This window comes from Podarcis liolepis (assembly GCF_965112155.1).
Source record: "Podarcis liolepis genome assembly, chromosome: 9".
Taxonomy (NCBI): Eukaryota; Metazoa; Chordata; class Lepidosauria; order Squamata; family Lacertidae; genus Podarcis; species Podarcis liolepis.
In genome coordinates, this window is record NC_139564.1 from 37,745,322 (window position 1) to 37,765,379 (window position 20,058).

General features: G+C 43.8%; 1 long non-coding RNA gene across 1 annotated transcript in view; it reads right to left on the reverse strand.

Moving 5' to 3' along the window:
* The window catches only part of LOC310714683, a 31,172-nt gene extending 21,007 nt beyond the window's left edge, over positions 1 to 10,165 (reverse strand). Inside the window, exons 1-2 of the long non-coding RNA XR_014529968.1 lie at positions 10,040 to 10,165; positions 6,531 to 6,641 (exon numbers count right to left, since the gene is read on the reverse strand). This is a non-coding gene — a long non-coding RNA (uncharacterized lncRNA). The remainder of the gene's footprint in view (positions 1 to 6,530; positions 6,642 to 10,039) is intronic.
* Positions 10,166 to 20,058: the final 9,893 nt, after the last annotated feature.

The window sequence follows — 20,058 nt, forward strand, 5'->3', positions numbered from 1 at the left end:
CAACTTCCGCTGCTGGGGGAGAAGCAGCACAGGCATCAGTGCCAATTTATGATCTTGCTGAAATCTAGTGAAATCTCTTGTGCTCTGTGAGATTTCTCCAGAAATTGGTGGCAGAAGTGGCAAGGCACTCACAGGGGCACCACCTCAGGGGCTTCCACCAACTGAGATGGCTGCTTCACTCTGCTTCTTGAGTGGGCTGGCCCTGCTAAGGGCTGTTTCTCGTGACATTTGCAATTGCAAGAGACTAATGACTTCTAACTTGTGGCTACCAAGTCACATGCATTTAGAGCTAAGGTAGAGAGAAAGCAGTGCACTGCTTTAGAAATCACAAATTGTTTTTCTGTCTGCCTGCTTAATTTGCATTAGTAGGTTTTTTTTTTAAGCCCTCTTTGTTTAGTTTTACCAATTATTAATTTTGTATCGTGTTAAGGCTGAAAGCAGCAATTCACTGAGTAGATTAAATCAACGTGGTAGTCTTTTGTGCAGCAGTTTTAACATTTGAAATCAATAAACCACACCATTTGGCACAGTCCTCGGGGCTTTTGGTGCCAGTGTGGAGATTTTCCCTGCATTTTGGAGCAACCATGTGAATTCCAGCTGTTCTCCATCACCTCAGTCATATGGAAGTTATTTGCAGCAGGTTCCCCATGGTGGCAGAATTGTATGGAGCCTTTAGTCCTTGGAACAAGAAGAAACCTGCTGGATCAAATAGAAGACAAATATCCTGCATCCTGTTGTCAGAGTGGCCAAGCAGATGCCCATGGGAAGGTTGCAAGCGGGACTTGAGCGCAAACTGCATTCTCCCCCCTTCTGATTCCCAGGGTCTGGTATTCAGAAGCATACTTCTTTTGACAGTGGAGGTGTAACACAGCTACGTATATTGTGGACAGTATCCACTGATAGCTTTCTCTTCCATGAATTTGTCTCATCCTCTTTTAAAACCACCCAAGTTAGTGGTCATTATGCTATCCCAAGGGAGCAAATTATTCCGTAGTTTAACTACGTGCTATTTGAAGTACTTTCCTTTGTCTATACTGAGTCATCCAACATTCAGCTTCATTGGACGAACCCTGAGAAAGAGAGCATAATGAATGATGGTTATTTAATTGAATGTCTGTCTCTTGTAGCTTATCCCGCATCATCATCATCATGCCTGGGTGAGTTTCCAACCTCTTGATGATATCTTAGATCACAGAAAAATATGCGACAAGCATTGACCAAAAAAAAACCCCCTTGGCTATGATGGATTGAAAATACTGTGTGAAAAATTGTGTCAAATGTGTGATAGACAACATTGGCACTCTTCTAGAAAAATAGCTTCATTCCCACTCTTGCCTTTTGAGGTATATGGCACATGTGCATGGTGTCATCATGCATAAACAGGAAATTAAAATAGTAATGCCAGCACAAGTTGTGAATAAGTCAGAACACATTTAAAAGAAAGTCCCATTTATTCCAGCATGTCTTCCACCAGTAAGTGTGATTGGGATCATGGTTCAAATCCATGAATTATGATTCAAAATTAATAGCATGTATAGTCCCACTGGCAGAGGGTTCAACATCACTGCAAACTACTTTGCGTTTGCACAAAGTCAGTCCTTGGTCCCCATATCTAGTATGAGGAGGGAGGTGCATGTTGTGTTTCTTGGCAGTCCTCACTCCTGAGACAGAGCTGCTTTTATTTATAGGAGGTGCAAAGCCACTGCTTCCCTTGATGCTCTGTTGAAAAATCAAGGCAGCCGTTTATTTTAAGCCACATCCAAGATAACAAAGTGACATTATCAACAGTGCCACCACAGGGCAGCTGCATTTATTTATTTATTCAATGGGCGAAAGTGTTACAGAGATGCAGTGAACCCTCTTGAAAAGCTAGCAGTGCATAAGTGGCCCAATAATAGAATTACATGCAACTATCTTCTTTGCACACTCTTGGCCCATGGAAGTGCTGCTGACAATACTTTAGTCTCACAGATCTTGACATAACTGCACCAGTGTATATGTCTCTGCTTGCTATAGTTGGTGTTCTATCTGTTTATATAATATCAACAGGGGACCATAGTGCAGTTGTAGAGCACATCCATCAAGTGCAGAAGATTCCTTCAGCAGAAGGTCAGAGACCTCCAAGTCCTGGACTACTGTTGCCTGTTAGACAGACAAGTTCTGGGCCAGAAAAACCAAACATCTGATTCAGTGTAAGGCAATTTCACATACTCAATTTGCACATTTAGAAAGTCATTCCTTCATCAGTTCTGCTACTGCCATGCTAAAGGTAAAGGTAAAGGTACCCCTGACCATTAGGTCCAGTCGCGGACGACTCTGGGGCTGCACGCTGATCTTGCTCTATAGGCCGATGGAGCTGGCATTTGTCCACAGACAGCTTCCGGGTCATGTGGCCAACATGATTAAGCTGCTTCTGGCGAACCAGAGCAGCGCACGAAACGCTGTTTACCTTCCCACCGGAGCAGTACCTATTTATCTACTTGCACTTGATGTGCTTTCGAACTGCTAGGTGGGCAGGAGCTGGGACCGAGCAACAGGAGCTCACCCCATCGCGGGGATTCAAACTGCCGACCTTCTGATCGGCAAGCCCTAGGCTCTGTGGTTTATACCACAGCGCCACCCATGTCCCTGCCATGCTACCAGGGCCTAAATCAAGCTTTGACTAATTACATGAGAACCCAGGTTTGTGGTTTGTCTCACTCCAAACAAACCACAAACTCATCGTTACCAAGTTTTGCTTCCATTCGTGCTTTGTGCAAAATTTTACCCTTGTAAAATTTCTACACCCTTGTGCGAATTAATTGAAACAAAGCATTTTTTTTATCTTACTCGTAATTCTGTACTCAAAGCAAACACAAAAAGTCAGTTTGATCATTTTTTATGTTTTAATGATGCAATCGTTATGTCAGCAGCTACTGTATTGCATCAGATTGTAAATAACTGTCTGACCGCCATAGTGTATGATGCAATCATTACATCAGCAGTTACAGTATTTCATCAGCTTTTGATTCGACCGCCGTTTGAGATGGATGTGACACCTAGGAAATGTACAAAGATTGTAACTCTGCACGAACACACAGCTAAGACGTATAAAGAGATTGCTTCAGTGGTTGGTGTGAGTTTAGCAGCTGTCAGCCGTGTTGTCAAGCTGAAGCAGGAAACCGGATGGGTTTCTCCTAAACGTAAAGGAAAGTGTGGTCGTAAGAAGAAAACAACTCCTAGAGATGATGCTTTCTTGCTTTGACAAAGCAAAAAGGATCCCCGCAAGATGAGTGACACATTGAATACGGATTTGAAGGAGAAAGGAATCCAAATCAGTTCCTCTACAGTTTGCAGGCTCCTTATTGCGGTCAGATGAAAAGCCAAAAGACCTGTCAATAAACAGCGTTTAACCAAAGAAATGAAAGAAAAGCAGTATAAATGAGCAAAAAAGTACAAGGAATGGACGGAAGACCAGTGGAGAAAAGAATTTGTGGGCTACATGCAAAAGTTGCCTCTGTGCTGTAGACTATACAACTATGGAGAAGCCCATTCAGGCGCTGATTCAAGTGTGGTACAGGGATCCAAAAAACAACATTGAATGTTCAAAACTAGTAGACTCCATGCCAAACCGTGTTCAAACGCTGCTTAAAAATAGCGGAGGTCATATCCGTTACTAATGTATGTATATGTGAGTTTTGTACATGTTAGTTTTGTACAATAAACTACTAATTTCATTGTTTGTTTCAATTAATTTGCACAAGGCTGTATATGCACCTCTTTCTGTCCTCCATCAAGACAAGCAGATTTCAAGGGCACATTCCAGCCAGGCAAAAATATTTGAGGTTTGAGGCAGGACCAGTGAGAAGTGTGGCTTGGGAACACTACTGACCAGATACAGAGGCCTGGAAGGCCATATTCAGTCCCTGAGTCTGAGGTTACCTAATCTCATTTTAAATAAATAATATTTAGACATACTGTGGTACCAATTTGGAATTTTAGGTCACTTTAAGCAGCAGTGTTGTACTGCACATTTCCAAAGCTGTCTTCTACTATTCTGTGGGACATTGCAAGAGTTCCTAGTGTTACACCTAAGAAGAGATTGCATGCTGCTCCTATAGCACCCCTAAAAAATATTAATACCCCACGAGGCAACTTCAGTGATGTATATTAGGCCACCCACATTGGTATTAATACAAATATTTGCTTCTGGTGATTCACTTAACTTCATCCAATATTTATCCCTAAGGAATGTTTTCCAGCTTAGACTATGAGCCTTTGCTGTTGATTTAGGAACCAGATTCAATTAGGAGCCCTGCTTAAAAGCAGTCACGCAGTAGCAGCAAAGCAATAAAGTGGGAAAAGGCTGTAAAGAACGCTTCTGAGAAAAGTGTAAAAAAAATACTGTAGAATCACAAGAACAGAATGTATGACATGTAGGCAAGTTGGATGTGAAAGTTTAAAAGCCACCCAAAGTCCTTTCTCTTCATGACACTTAAATTGCAAAAGCCATCTGGTCTCGAATTACATTGACCACATAAGGACAGAAGAACCACATAAGGACAGTTTATTTATTTTTGCTGCAGACTAATTGTACAACTGAGGGCTCATCCACACTTCTATTTGTGCCATGATTCTAAGCACAGGTCCGTGATTGCTAGGCACGGGTCTGAAAGTGGTTTGGGGTATTTTTTTGGTCCCACCACTTTCCCCAGGAAAAACTGCTGTTTAATCCTGATCCAATTCATCACAATGGGAAAGAAAATGGTATTTTAAACGGCTGTATCCATTTGTCTGTGGTGGCCCAGGATCTATATCCTACCAAGGAAAATTCATGGTTCTCATGAAAACATACCTCCAACACTTCTCCGATGAAAAATAGGGATGTCCTACCATACCTTCCAACAGTTCTCTGGTGAAAATAGAGACGTCCAAAGGAAAAGTGGGACATTCCATTTGAGAACCAGCCTCTCTTTACCTATCAAACTTTTTTTGGATAATGTACATATTCTCGTCACTCCCATCCAGGAATACCAGCAAGATTTCCTGGGCCCAGAACACTGTATGTGAGTTGACATCCAGCAGCATCAAGACAGCCTCAGGTCTCCCATCCATGGCTTACAGTGTCTGTAACTGTTGTGATTTCACCCAGTTTGAACACTAAAGAACATATGAACTGAAATGATTAAGTGGAGAGCTCATCTCTACTCTATTTCTTACTCATTTAAATAGAAGACTGCTTTCCTCCACCACCATTTTCCCATTTTCCTTTGGTAAAAGGAGCCTGAAGAAGCATCACTTCGCGAGTTGCACTCCTCAACAGTGGTGAATGGTGAATTATATCTGAAAACAAAGTTTATCATAATTGGGGCACTTGCAAAGTCTTTTGCTGCTGAATGCTATATGGGCCCAAGGGGTATTGCATGTAGTACAAGAGTAGCAACTCATAGTCATTAGCAGTGTTGGAGAGGGCTGATAGCTATCCTGTCATTAAAAGAATTATTGTAATTTTAGCTGCAGCGTGACAGTCTTTTTTATTTTTATTTTAAAAAACCCTTGTCGTTGAATGATGAGCAAATCCCATCATGTTTCATTACTGTAAGGGCTGGTGTTCAAAACACTGGGCCTTACTGTAGTCTGGTTCATCCTTATCACAGAAGATAGCCAATCCAGGCAACCTATCAAACCCTGCCATAGATTGTTGGATTGGTTCCTTTGTTCTTCAAGGTTTTTGTTCTTCAAAGCTTTTTTTTTTTAACATGGTCTTTTGGAAATTTCACCTGTCTTCAGAAAGTAGCTTCCTAAAGACCTTGAGGCTATCTACCCTTTCCCTCTTTCAAGGATCTCGTCAGCCAACTAGCCCTCATGCAGGGCCGACCCAAGACTTTTTGCTGCCTGAGGCAAACCAGAAAATGGCGTCTCCTGCCGTGCACTGCTATGTCTCACTCCTACAAAACAGCAACAACAGACATTTGCCTAGCTGGGAGCTGGGGAGGCCCTTTCGTAGCTCTTTGCAGAAGCCTGAGAGGTTTTAGAAGATAGAGATGCAGAGTGACATCCACAAAGGTGGCTACTTCAACACTCCCCTCTAGTTTACCACAGAATCTGAACAAGGGGAACAGCCTTGTACTGTACCCTCTCCTCCCCAATAATAATAAATAAAGGGCTGGTAGGTGGCTGGACTTCACAGCTCAGATAAAAAATCTTCCACTCTATTACAAACTGAGCAGTGCCTATGCCCTCAGGGAAAAAGGGGAAGCAGCCATGAGAGAGAGGTGGCTGATGGGTTTGCGTGCCTGTTCAGTGGGCTGCAGCTTCCTCTTTGGCGCATCGTGGGTGTTTTTTAAAACGATTTCATGTAATTGCTTAATAGATAATTTCACTTGAATGTTTTAACTTAAAACTTCCAGTGAATCTTTTAGTCTTTTTTAAAACAAAACAAAACCTTAAAGTTAAATAAGTATCAGCAGGAACAAATCTGGCATTTTCATCAAGCAAGGAAGCCAGCCAAATTCTTTTAAAAACACAGTGGCAAGAATAGCTGTTGATACCTCTTTGAAGTGGGGATAGTCATTATTCTTCTTCCCCATTGTTCATCAGCGCTGACCAGATTTCAAGCTGCTTGGGATGTTAAATGGTTTCAATATATGGGTCTGTATCACCTGTAAAGTTGAACACAAGAAAAACGCTTGACAGATATTCATAATGATTGCAATTAAAAGGAAAGCAACCCAGTTTCTGATTAATTTGGAAACCAGGAAAAAGCTCGAAAAGATCTGCATATCATGATTAAAAAGGTCATAGCAGGAAGGGTTGCAGTGACTGGGTTGAAATGATTAGTTTAATCTACAAGCAGTTGGTAGCAGATTTTAGAAAGAACAGAATGTCCCTTGAAAAGGTTTGTGTAGCAAATGGAGTTCTGTTCTGAAGTTCAAGGTACAGCAAAATAAAATGGCCTCTGTAAGAATAGTTTCCTTTGGAGGACAGAGAAAGCATCAGAGATGCATTGTGTTTTTACAAAAGAAGAAGAAGAAGAAGAAGAAGAAGAAGAAGAAGAAGAAGAAGAAGAAGAAGAAGAAGAAGAAGGCGGCTGTACATGAACTCAAGTTATCATCATGTTGATCCCAACCTAAACAAGTATCTATGCATACAAGAATCCAATACTGCTCCAACAAATCTCTTATCATTGCAGCTACTGAGTCAGAAGTGTTACGGAAAAGCAGCAATGCGAGAGCGAGCTGCAAGTTGCTGGAATGCAAAACAGGATGTTGATGTTTGGGACTGTACCATTGGAACAAAGGGGCAGTCTATTCACTGGACTGAGCACCGGATGTTAGCTCAGAGTGTCATCTGACCTGTACTGGAAGTACAGGGGTGGAGTTTATATCTCTCTACTGTTGGAGTCTGATGAGTACAGACGCATTTCTCTGTACTGCTGCAAGGACAGAAATAAAGACATGTAAATACATTTCTGTCTGTCTCTTTCCCCTCCCTGGGGGAGGCAGGGAGGAGGGGAGACTGGTGTGTTCTTCTCACGCTTGAGGAGGATCGCCGATAGTGACCTAGCCTGTATCCTGCCGGGAGACGGAGACGGGGAGGTCAACAAGGATCTTAAGCCGAGTGCCTGGAGAGTGGCCAGTTTCCTCTGATAAGGCTTAAGAATCCGACAAGAAGAACCAAATATCTTCACTTCCCATCCTTTCAGCTGAAGGCAGGTGTGAGTTTAAGCCTCCTAATTGGTTGATTGTCAGTATTTGTATGCCATCCCATAACACAAGGTTTTCTGGGTGGCTTCCAATACATGGATATACATGGCTGCAGACTGAAGAAATTCCCTTGAATGGTCTGGGAGGAATCCTGGAATCCTGGAAAAAACCCCCCCCCATACTTTTGCTTCCTCTCAGGACAATAATGCCTGAATACAACTAATGGCCTGAATCCGGAGGTCTCAATTTGAATTTCTTCAATCCTAGGTGCTCAAAAGTTCAACAAGAAAATGCTATCTACTTAAGCTCTTTCCCCCCTCTTTAAATAATTTTGAAATGATCAGCAAGTGTTGTATTCATGATTACAGAGGACAACACCAACACTGGGAATGCTTGCTATGTAACAAGACGCATTCAAAATTGCCAAGTTATCCTCAGCCTGCCAAAGTACATGGCTGTGCTAGCATGGAGATAGTCCAAGGGTAGACATCTAGGAGTAAAAGTTTAATGGCCTGCATGGCAGAGGCAGGTTGCAATGAAGGGAACTTTCCCTCCCTGAGCATTGTTCTCCAGATCCTGATCCAGAGACTTACAGCTGATATTTACATAAAACCAGGCATATTAATTGCAATCACACCATTGTTTTGTTTTTACAACTAGTTAAAAGAAAAATGGACATTTCATCCATTTTCCTTATTCTATATTAGCTTTCTCCCCCTCTCCTCCAGTGTCCTACTTCTCAGTCATCTGTGTCTCCTCTGTTGTTGTTGGGAGCAAGAAGAGCACAAGGTGGCCAATTTTCCAGTTCAGGAAGGATCATAATTGGTGTCTTGTGCAACTTGTTAGACAACCAGTGCTTTGACATAACAGCTGCTTCTATGGAAGACAATTCTCTGCTTGTGTGAGTGAGATGTTTGCAGTTGTTTTCCAGGAAACCAACCAGCAGTTTTCACAGCCTGTTTTAAAGTGTTCTATATTCACATTTCTTAATACTTTTTCTTTTCTACAAAGTTCTTGTAGAATCTTATTTTCATAGCAAGTTTCCAGCTTAAGCCAGTTTCCTAAGTAGCAGAACAACTGACCCAGACCCTCCACTATACAACCCCATGGGCTGGAAACTGCCATCACAAACAAACAACAACAGCAGCAACAACAACTTCATTTACATGCCACTTAAATCCCAAAATAGGCTTTTTGACTTCCAGGAAATGAAATCATGTTACTGATGCACTGTTGTTAAATTCAAAAGCCTTTCAAGTTGCTTCCATTCTGTTTGCTTGTACAATAATACTTTGCATCGTCTTACGCTGTATTTTAATTGTATCTATATGGTGAGCTACCCAGAGAACTTATATTATGGGACAGCTATATAGATTCAGAAAATAAAGCAAGAATTGAAATGAACAAGAATCTCAGGCCCTTCTGCAAAAAGTGGCATGTGTTAAGAAAGAATGAGAGGCAACTTAATATTAAGAAAGGTGAGCTGATACAGAAATTTCTAAACCTGTTTAGGATTTTATGTAGGGTAAAAGAAGACCTGGATAATTATATATTAGTAGTGACCTACTGTTATTTTCAGTTCACCTATATTGTGGCTATTTGAAACAACCAACATGTGATGTTAAATGTTTTGTGTTATGCTAAATGCTGAAAGCTATACTTGCCCTTGCATGCCTGTTTTACTTTTTAAATTTAGCTCTAAAATTGCACCACCCAAAGGTGTCAATGGCAGCTTCCCTCTCATGCCTAACAGCCACATCCAGTTGAGAAATGTGGCTAGTGATGGACTTTTGTTGCAATACAATCAAATTGCAGCCTATTCATCCTACTGTAGAATAAAATGGCCTTTGTGAAGGATCTTCTGGTTTAATTTTCAAAACAGTGGGGCATATTAGACGCACTCTTTCTTGGAATATTATACAACAAATATTGTACAGCAGAGCTGCTGTTGGAATATTTTTCAATACTGAAAGTTAATGATGGATTTCCTCCCCCTATTATTGGTACAGTATAATTAGTAACTGGAGTCAGAGAGAAGAAAAGGGATTTAATGTCAAGAATGCTGGTGCCAACTGATTTATAATAGTCCAGAGCCTGGCATGTTGCATTAGTTTCTACTTTTAATGATGCCCAGCAAAGTTTGTAGAACTATTGAGTAGATTCTTATAAGCACCTGAAACAGGCTCCCCTCCCCAACCCTTCCCCACCCTCAAAGAACAATTGAAATTGTTGCAACATGAGAAAAGCCATAACGGATTTAAATGATGTCTCGAGGCAATTGTACCATACAACTTTAAAAGAGGAATTGGCTAATTTGCCTATTAGTTCCAATGAAGAATGTCCTTTATGAGTACCTGTCTCTGTACGTCTTGTTCTTTCTCAAGCTCTTGCTGGCAAATTTGATCGGGTGTCTATGCCCACAAACTTTAAATGAAAGGACTTCTGGATCTGCCTCTGCAGCTGTCGCAGCGGTTCTTTTCATTGCCAATGGAAACTGCTAAATTCCTCGAAGGAGCACAGAGAGCAGCCCCAGAGTGACCACACACATTTCTTGACCAAAAATGGTCACTGCAGGAATGTTCTTTGTTCATTGATTGTTTTCACTCTGTGTGTGTTGCAACAGGCATTCTGATAGGAACACCATATGCAGGGTAAGTGGATGCAACATAATAAAATGCTGAGGTCTGATATGAATTTAGAGGTTCCCATCATGTCAATGGCACAGACATTCAGATCACTGTCAGCCTTGCAGATCTGCAATAGAAGTGGGGTACCTCTCTCAGCTTTACGACAACATTTTCTTCTGGCCAACCTTCCAGGGTTCAGATGCCAGTGATGGGTGGGGCCAGGAACAAAAGCGGGTGGAGCAATGAATGTCAAGTTTACCTTCGTACAGTAGGCTAGTTTCAACACACACACACACACACACACACACACACACACACACACACGCCTCTGCATGCTCCATCCAGGGAAGTAAGATGCAACCTTGCCAGGTGACATATACTCAGAGTCGATTGTGGATTTCATGCTCTTTATTCAGCTCATAGTAGTGAGGAATGAAAGTTTCCCCAAAATATCTGCTTTATATACATTATTTGCACAACGGGCAGCATGTGATTGGCTAATTCCAGGATTCTCCTGTGGGCCAATCAGGTTGTGGATTCACTTCCACCTGGAGCTGGATTGGGTGGCTCTTGTGGACCAGTCATACTGCTGCATTGTTCTAGGACCAATCAGACTGTTGCATTCTGAATCCTATTGTTCTAGGACCAGTCAGACAGCTTCATTTTAGATCCTATTCAACTCAGTACATAACACCAGGCAAAGGTACCCAAGGTTATTGTGATGCAGGGCCAATATGGGGTCTGGCTGGGAAGGAGGTGTGACCAGGGGAAGGTCCCAAGGGCCAAATTGAGAGGCTTAGAAGGTCACCTTTGGCCCCTAATCCTGAGGTTCCCCACACTTGGTCTATGAATCAATGCATGTTGAAGCACACCACATGTCTGGAATGTGGAGGGCAACACCATGATCACATTCAGTTGATCATATTGGCTTGAAAAGCCAAGATATGAGCAGGTCTTTTGACCATACATGCAACTTTTCTTCTCTTCTCCATTCACACGAGCAAACCAAACCAAGAAATATCCCATTCAGTCCAGTTTCCTGTTTTGTCCAAACCAGGAAACTATTATTAATGACTCCAGAACAAGCCAGAATATGAAGCGATGGTTTTGTACACATTTCATGGCTGGGAACTGCATTGCAAAATTCAGAGATGTGCAAATTTAAAAGGATGGCTGTGTTTCGGTTTGTGTATTGTTTCAGAAAGTGCAAATTAAGTAGGTTTGCTTTTTAATATGAGCTGAATCAGATTTCTGCCCCATTCCTATGAGGCAGTGTAAGACTAATCTGCCACTTAATTTTTATTTATTTTTTAAAACACTCCACACAAACCCTTTGACAAGACTTAGTCTGTGATATTTATTGTTCTTTTTCTGCAGCAGCATCCTTCCCTGACTGTTTGGAATAATACGAAAAGTTGAGTGATTCCTGCCCTAACACTTACAGGCACCAACAACTTAATTATTTAACAATTCCTGGATTGCTAATATTTCCAGCATGCGGACAGACATGGCTGCAAGTTCCAACCTGGGGAGTCGTATTACTGAGAACAGATTATTAAATAATGAAATACAAGCTCTGAAGAGCCTCCGAGATGTTTACCTTTAGGAATAAGACCAGCATTAAGAGATTTCTAATGAAATATTGAATGAATTAAGGGACTTCCTGTTTCTGTACACCGAGGTTACATTTAAATCCCCTTGCTGCATTGCAGCCTTAGGCAACACAACTTTCCTTGACGTTCTGTTGCCTTGAAAATATAAAGTAAGTTGGGCTCGCTTTTTTCTTTTTTACATGAAAGAAAAGCAGGTCTCTTCTTTCCCCTCCTAACTCTTTCTCTGGGCTCCCTTGTTGAGTTCGGCTGTGATGATTGAACTGAGAGCCCTGGGAAGGTATTTGCTTGACTTCTCTTGCTTTGTGTTGAGGCACTTGTTTCCCTCGATTGACGCTGAAGTGAACTTTTGTTTGTGTAGCCCACACCGGATGCAGCCCGAAGCAGAATCGGGTCAGGGAGAGCTTCGGGAATGCCAAAGGTCCTGACCACAAGGAAGCACAAAGAAAGCCTTGAAGCCTGGGAAGGATGATTGAGCAATCCAGACAACATTGAAAAAAATCAGAGGCGGGTGGGAGAATATGCCATGGGACAGTATGGATGTGTACACACACACACACACACACACACGTGCTTGGAATATGGGAAGAATTGTGAAATTTATTATCTCCCCCAACACAATTGAAAACTTTCAAAAATATGAAAGCTTGCAGAGGTAAGGTCAACATGATAAAATGAGTGTTAAGTGGAAAATGACTATTCTGCTCATGTGTCTAAAAGAGTTTATCTGTAGTATTGCAGACTGGGTAATTTTTAATAACTGCAGAAAATACCCCACTGTATAGTAGATGTTAACACGATTATTTGAATTGGTTTTGAGTGGAGCACTATGATTTCACAAACTTCTGGCACATTCATAAGGAACTGTGTTCTGTAGTGGTTAGAGCAGGGGTTTCCCAAACTGTGGTTTGCAGACCAGTGCTTCATTCAGTTCAAAATCGTATAGCATCTAACACAGCGCACTGCAATTGCTACAATAGTAAAAAAAAAAAATCATCAGTATCTTTAGTAATTTTCAAATGGTCCATAAGGGGAAAGGTTTGGGAGCCACTGAGTTGGGAGTACTAGACAAGGACCTGGAAGATCTGGGTTCCAATCCCCTTTCAGCCACAAGGCTGTCTGGATTACCTTGGGCCAATCACTATCTCACATGGGTTATTATGAGGATCAAATTATGAGGATGATGGAAGACACTGCCTTGAGTTCCTTGGAGAAACGGCAAAATATAAGTGGAAAATGAGTAAAACCAATAGCAGTTTATGCTTATAGCAACTCATTCATGCTATCCACCATACTATTTTCCAAGATGAGAAATAATGGGCAAATTCATTAATCAGAACAGAATGGCTTCATACATCCAAGATGTGCCCTCTTCTATCACTACTTTATAGCCACATCATTATAACATAAATCATTCTTATGGTTAAGAACAGCCCTGCTAGATCAGACCGAAGGCTTATCCAATTCCGTGTCACATTTCCCACAGTGGTTAATCAGATGCCTCTGGGAAGCCTACAAGCAGGACATCAGGGCAATAACCCTCTTTTACTGTTGTTGCCTAGTTACTGGTTGGTATTCAGAGGCATGTTGACTCTTATTCTGTAGGTATTATGCAGTCATCACAATTAGTTATCATTCTTTCCCCCTGGTTTGGGTTTCTTTTAGGGGAGTCACAAAATGTGATAACCCGCTTAATCATATTATTTATCCATAACTCAGATACAGATTTTATTATACAATATATATGTGAGCAATTTGTATTTTGTCCTCATAATATATGTTTATTATTATGTTGCATTTTATTAATAAAAAAAAAATGCATGCCCTATTGTTCTTTCACATTTCCTAAGATGCCCTTTTCAGATAATTTGTTTGCGGATCAAAATCTCCATAGGCCCAATATGCAAGGCAACTTTTAAAGCAGTAAGACATACATTGATTTATTAGGGATACTTTTAGTCTACCTACCAAGGGATCACAGGGTAGTGTTAATAATAAAAATAAAAATAAAAATAAAAATATATACAGTATTATAAAACCCCATTAAAACTATGAGAGGAATTTAAGGTTGTACTAAGGCAAAACATTCCATCTCTGGCACTTGGGGCCCAGTGATTGGGAGTGCCTTTTACCAGCTTTGGTTGGTTGTGCAATTTTTTTGTAGTTTTCTTTTTATCGTGAAACTGTTATGAGGTATTTTATGGGAACCAATTCATAAATGGAATTGAATGGATAGAAAGATAGATACATTCTGTAAAAGGAACACCGTTGCAGATAAGCCTCTCTCTCTCTCTCTCTCTCTCTCTCTCTCTCTCTCTCTCTCCCTCTCTCCTCTGGTCACCATTTAACTATTCTCCTCTTGAAAGTGGTACCCAGAAAAGAAGAGGCTCCTTGGAAGACCTCAGAGCACAGGCAGACTGTGACATTGAGAGAAGCTCTCCTTCAGACATTTGGGTCACAAGCCGTTTCAGGCTTTAAAAGTTCAACACATTTTCAACAGTGTCCCCTTTAGAGTTCAATAAATCCATTTTTTAATACAGTTCCATGCTTCTTAACATCACTTTCCCCCTACGAGTATAAAAATAATGTCACATTTCCTCCCTAATGATTGGTGGCTTAGGATTTATTAATATTTTATTCATTAAATAGGCGGCTGCTTTGTGAATTAGGTTTGAGTAATAGCTTCCATTTCATCCACACAAATGTTTTTTGATGTGAGCTTCCCTGCCCCTTTTCAAGTTCTTAAGGGTGACTAATGAATCATGCTTGGAAAACAGGAGTTAGAGCAGAATGATAATTTTCTGTAGCCAGCCTCCCTCTAATTTCATTCTGTGCAGTCCATTCATCCCCATCCCTACATACAAACCCGGGTTACAGCTCTTGGTTAATCTGGGGATAGCTAAACCATGAGCCCAGGTCCAGGCAGCCCCTCAAGCCAAGTCATGGGTCAACAGCTTAGAGACCAGGGGCGGCACAACTCTGCAGGCAAGGGGTGACATAACTGGGTTCATGAGCCCCACAAGGGTGCTGCAGAAAGAATGTAGTTGGTCAAGGGAGCCGTGGACTCAAAAAGGTTGAAAACCTCTGTATTAGGTGATTCACAGTGTTACCACAAACCCCCGAAGCCCTATCCTGATAGTCCTTTTCTTTCTCTTCTTCCAAACTTACCTGGTGTCAGGGCCAGGGTAGCAACTGTGGCAGCAAGCTCTCTCATTATAGGCCTCTGTCTCTTTTTTGCTCTCTCCCTCTCTCTACAGTGCTTAGAATGCCACAACAGCAATGCTCCAAGGACAAGGAACCATGGGAAATGGTTCCTCACAAGGACTGCTGCATTCTGCTGCCCAGGAGGACTCTCCTGTGTGAGTGTCTGAGGGCCCTGCTCCTTCCTGCCACTTACCATCTGGCCCGGGGCGGGGCCTGAAGCCTCAGAAGGACTGCTGCGCTCTGCTGCCCAGGACGACTCTCCTGTGTGAGTGTCTGAGGGCCCTGCTCTTGCCACTTACCACCTGGCCCGGGGCGGGGCCTGAAGTCTCACAAGGACTGCTGCGTTCTGCTGCCCAGGAGGACTCTCCTGTGTGAGTGTCTGGGGGCCCTGCTCCTTCCTGCCACTTACCATCTGGCCCAGGGCGGGGCCTGAAGCCTCACAAGGACTGCTGTGCTCTGCTGCCCAGGAGGACTCTCCTGTGTGAGTGTCTGAGGGCCCTGCTCTTGCCACTTACCACCTGGCCCGGGGCGGGGCCTGAAGCCTCACAAGGACTGCTGCGTTCTGCTGCCCAGGAGGACTCTCCTGTGTGAGTGTCTGGGGGCCCTGCTCCTTCCTGCCACTTACCACCTGGCCCATGGCAGGGCCTGACGGACCTCACTAGGACAGTTGCTGTTACTGCTGGAGGGGTGCAGAGTGCTTTTAAAATGTTTTTTTAAAAAATTCTTTTGAATTTTTTGTAAGTGGGGGGTGGGATGGATGCTTATTGGGCCTGGGAATTTGTTTGATATTATGTTTTTGTAATTTTTACTGTTTTTTGTTTGTATTGTTTTATTGGTGTGTTTTTTAAGGTGTTATTTTGTTCTTAAGGGGAGGGGTCAGGGCTACCGGGGAGTGGGTCCCAGCCAACAAAATGGCTGGGGCATGTTCCACAGGGGGGGATGCACTGGGACAACCGATCTCAGTGATCATGGGTAGGAGGAGGAGTTACGCTAAGACCAGACCATGTCATTACAGAGGAGGCAGGTTTAGTCGTTGTCTGAGGACTATCCCTGCCTCTGGGTCTGGTCCTGACCGGATGGATACTAGAATCAGCAAGGGATACCCACATGACCTGAAGGTGCTGCTGTGCAATGCCAGGTCAATGATTCATAAGACCACTGTCATCCATGACTTGATCATGGATGGAGGACTTGACCTGGCATGTGTGACAGAGACTTGGTTGGATGAAGCAGATGGGCCTGTCCTTGCCGCTGTTTGTCCACCAGGTTTCTCTTACGCACAGCAACCCAGGTCATGTGGGCGGGGAGGGGGGGTTGCAGTGATTTTTAGGAAGTCATTAGTTTGCACCAGGCATCCTATTGGGAAGACCCAGTTTTCCGAGTGCATGTTCTGGAAGTTGGGCAATAGGGGCAGTACAGGATTCATTTTGGTGTACCGACCTCCCCGCTGCACCAAGGATTCCCTGCCTGAGCTGCTTCAGGTCGTGGCGGATGTTCTCCTGGAGACACCTAGTTTGGTTGTCCTAGGGGATTTTAACATCCATGCCGCACGACCTTACAAGGGGCTGCTCGGGACTTCGTGGAAAGCATGGCCTCCATGGGGCTGTCCCTGAATAAGTCTGGCCCAACCCATAGCCACAGGCATGCCTTAGACCTGGTGTTCACCTCTATGGATGTTGGTGATCTGACACTAAGTAAAAGCGAAACGAAAGAAGTGCCATGGTCAGATCACTTCCTGGTGCAACTGGACTTCTCTGCGACCCATCCCCTCTGCAGGGAGGTGGGACCAATTCGGATGGTCTGCCCCCACCACTTAATGGATCCAAATGGTTTCCAGAGAGTGGTAGGGGATGCTTTATCCCATGTTGATGGCCTTTCAGCCGATTCCCTGGTGGCCCGCTGGAATGTGGAGTTAACCAGGGCTATTGACTGTTTGGCTCTGAAGCGCCCTCTCCGATTGCATGGAGCCCGGACAGCCCCGTGGTTTTCCACGGATCTGAGGGCAATGAAACAATCGTTGAGACGGCTAGAGCGCCAGTGGCGGATAACTCATTCCGAATCTGACCGGACACAGGTTAGAGCTCAACGTCGAGCCTACCAAGTGGCGATAGCGACGGCGAAGAAGACTTTCTTCGCCGCCTCTATTGCATCTGCAGAAAACAGCAGCAGGAGACTTTTTCAGGTGGTTCACAATTTAGCGGAACCACCTGCGACATCTGGGCCCAGTACGGGCCACATGATCTCCTGCAATGATTTTGCAAAGTTTTTTGCAGATAAAATCGCTCAGATTCGGGAAGAAGTAGACTCCACCGTGGGAGCAGGGCCAGGGCAGGAGAGTGCTAGAGTCCTGTCTAGTCAAGTTGTGTGGGATCAATTCCAATCTGTTACCTCCGAGGATGTGGACAGGCTGCTTGGACGAGTGAAGCCAACCACCTGTCTCCTGGATCCTTGCCCATCCTGGCTTATAAAAGCTAGCCGGGAAGGACTGGGCGATGGGCTTCGTGGGGTGGTGAATGCTTCCCTCCGTGAGGGAGCCTTCCCAGACCCGCTGAAAGAGGCGATTATTAAACCGCTTCTTAAAAAACCATCTTTAGATGCGGCCACAATGGCCAATTATCGCCCAGTCTCAAATCTTCCATTCTTGGGCAAGGTGATTGAGCGAGTGGTTGCTGAACAACTCCAGGTACGCCTGGAAGAAGCGGACCATTTGGATCCCTTCCAGTCGGGATTCAGGTCTCATCATGGGACTGAAACTGCCTTGGTCGCACTGGTTGATGATCTCCGGCGGGCTAGGGACAAAGGTGAGAGCTGTTTCCTAGTTCTGCTGGATCTCTCAGCGGCGTTTGATACCATCGACCATAACATCCTTCTGGACCGTCTTGAGGGGCTGGGAGCTGGGGGCACTGTCATACAGTGGTTCCGCTCCTTCCTCCTGGGCCGTGTTCAGAAAGTGGTGGTGGGGGATTAGTGTTCAGACCCCTGGGCTCTCACTTGTGGGGTGCCTCAGGGTTCTGTTCTCTCCCCCATGCTTTTCAACATTTACATGCAGCCACTGGGAGAGATCATCAGGAGGTTTGGGCTGGGTGTTCATCAGTATGCGGATGATACCCAGCTCTACCTCTCTTTTAAATCAGAACCAGTGAAGGCGGTGAAGGTCCTGTGTGAGTGCCTGGAGGCGGTTGGAGGATGGATGGCGGCTAACAGATTGAGGTTGAATCCTGACAAGACAGAAGTGCTGTTTTGGGGGGACAGGAGGCGGGCAGGTGTGGAGGATTCCCTGGTCCTGAATGGGGTAACTGTGCCCCTGAAGGACCAGGTGCGCAGTCTGGGAGTCATTTTGGACTCACAGCTGTCCATGGAGGCACAGGTCAAATCTGTATCCAGGGCAGCTGTTTACCAGCTCCATCTGGTACGTAGGCTGAGACCCTATCTGCCTGCAGACTGTCTCGCCAGAGTGGTGCATGCTCTGGTTATCTCCCGCTTGTACTATTGCAATGCGCTCTACGTGGGGCTACCTTTGAAGGTGACCCGGAAACTACAACTAATCCAGAATGCGGCAGCTAGACTGGTGACTGGGAGCGGCCGCCGAGACCATATAACACCGGTCTTGAAAGACCTACATTGGCTCCCAGTATGTTTCCGAGCACAATTCAAAGTGTTGGTGCTGACCTTTAAAGCCCTAAACGGCCTCGGTCCAGTATATCTGAAGGAGCGTCTCCACCCCCATCGTTCTGCCCGGACACTGAGGTCCAGCGCCGAGGGCCTTCTGGTGGTTCCCTCACTGCGAGAGGCCAAGTTACAGGGAACCAGGCAGAGGGCCTTCTCGGTAGTGGCGCCCGCCCTGTGGAACGCCATCCCATCAGATCTCAAAGCGATAAACAACTACCTGACATTCAGAAGACATCTGAAGGCAGCCCTGTTCAGGGAAGTTTTTTATATGTGACATTTTAGTGTATTTTTCATCTTTGTTGGAAGCCGCCCAGAGTGGCTGGGGAAACCCAGCCAGATGGGCGGGGTACAAATAATAAATTGTTGTTGTTGTTGTTGTTGTTGTTGTTGTTGTTGTTGTTGTTGTTGTTGTTTTTCAGGCTCATAAGACTCGGGCTGGATCTAGACACACCAAAGAAGTGTTTCAGTTAAACACTTTGCAAACTTTGTATGATAAATCGGGTTGGCAAAAATGGAACTCCACAGCGCCATCTGGTGTCACAGTGTTAGAATGCATAAACAATGCATATAAAGTGCTTTTTCTTTGCTGATGTAGCTGAGTCCCTGGTGAATGGTATGTAAGGTTAGACTAGAACATCTATGTCCATGGACAGCTCTCCACCATACATGGCTAATTTCTGGAATGCATGATCTTCTCAAACATGAGGAAGCTGAATGCATTTTATAAGTGCTAAAAATGGAGCATAATTATGTGACTGCAACATAATGAACGCTCACTGATCAAGATCATTATCATTACACAATATGAAGAGCTGGTAACGTTATTCTGGGATCATCCAGCACAAATATCTGGCCAAGATAAGATAAAGGCAGGACAGGAATGGCAATGAGAATCACTACCTGAGTCTTACCAATCACTACCAAAGAGTACATTTAAGGCCCTGGAGTGTATGACACATGGCACAATCTGTTATAATTGCATTGAACCTGGCATGAAACATAGAAGGAAGAACTGGTGCAATTTGCTAGAAATACATTGATTCGTGCCCCTTTGTATATCACTGAAACTATATAAATATTTAAGGACAAAGTGCCCTTCAATTATTTTTCTTATTAATTAAGCAGGGTAGATAGGATCAACCCCCCTCCCAAGTCTTTGCATGAATTTGGATGAATGCTGTAGTATAGAATTTAGAAGTATAGCTCCTGCTAAAAAGACAGGAATAAGGCCTCTTCCTTCTATTTTTTCTACAGATATAGAGA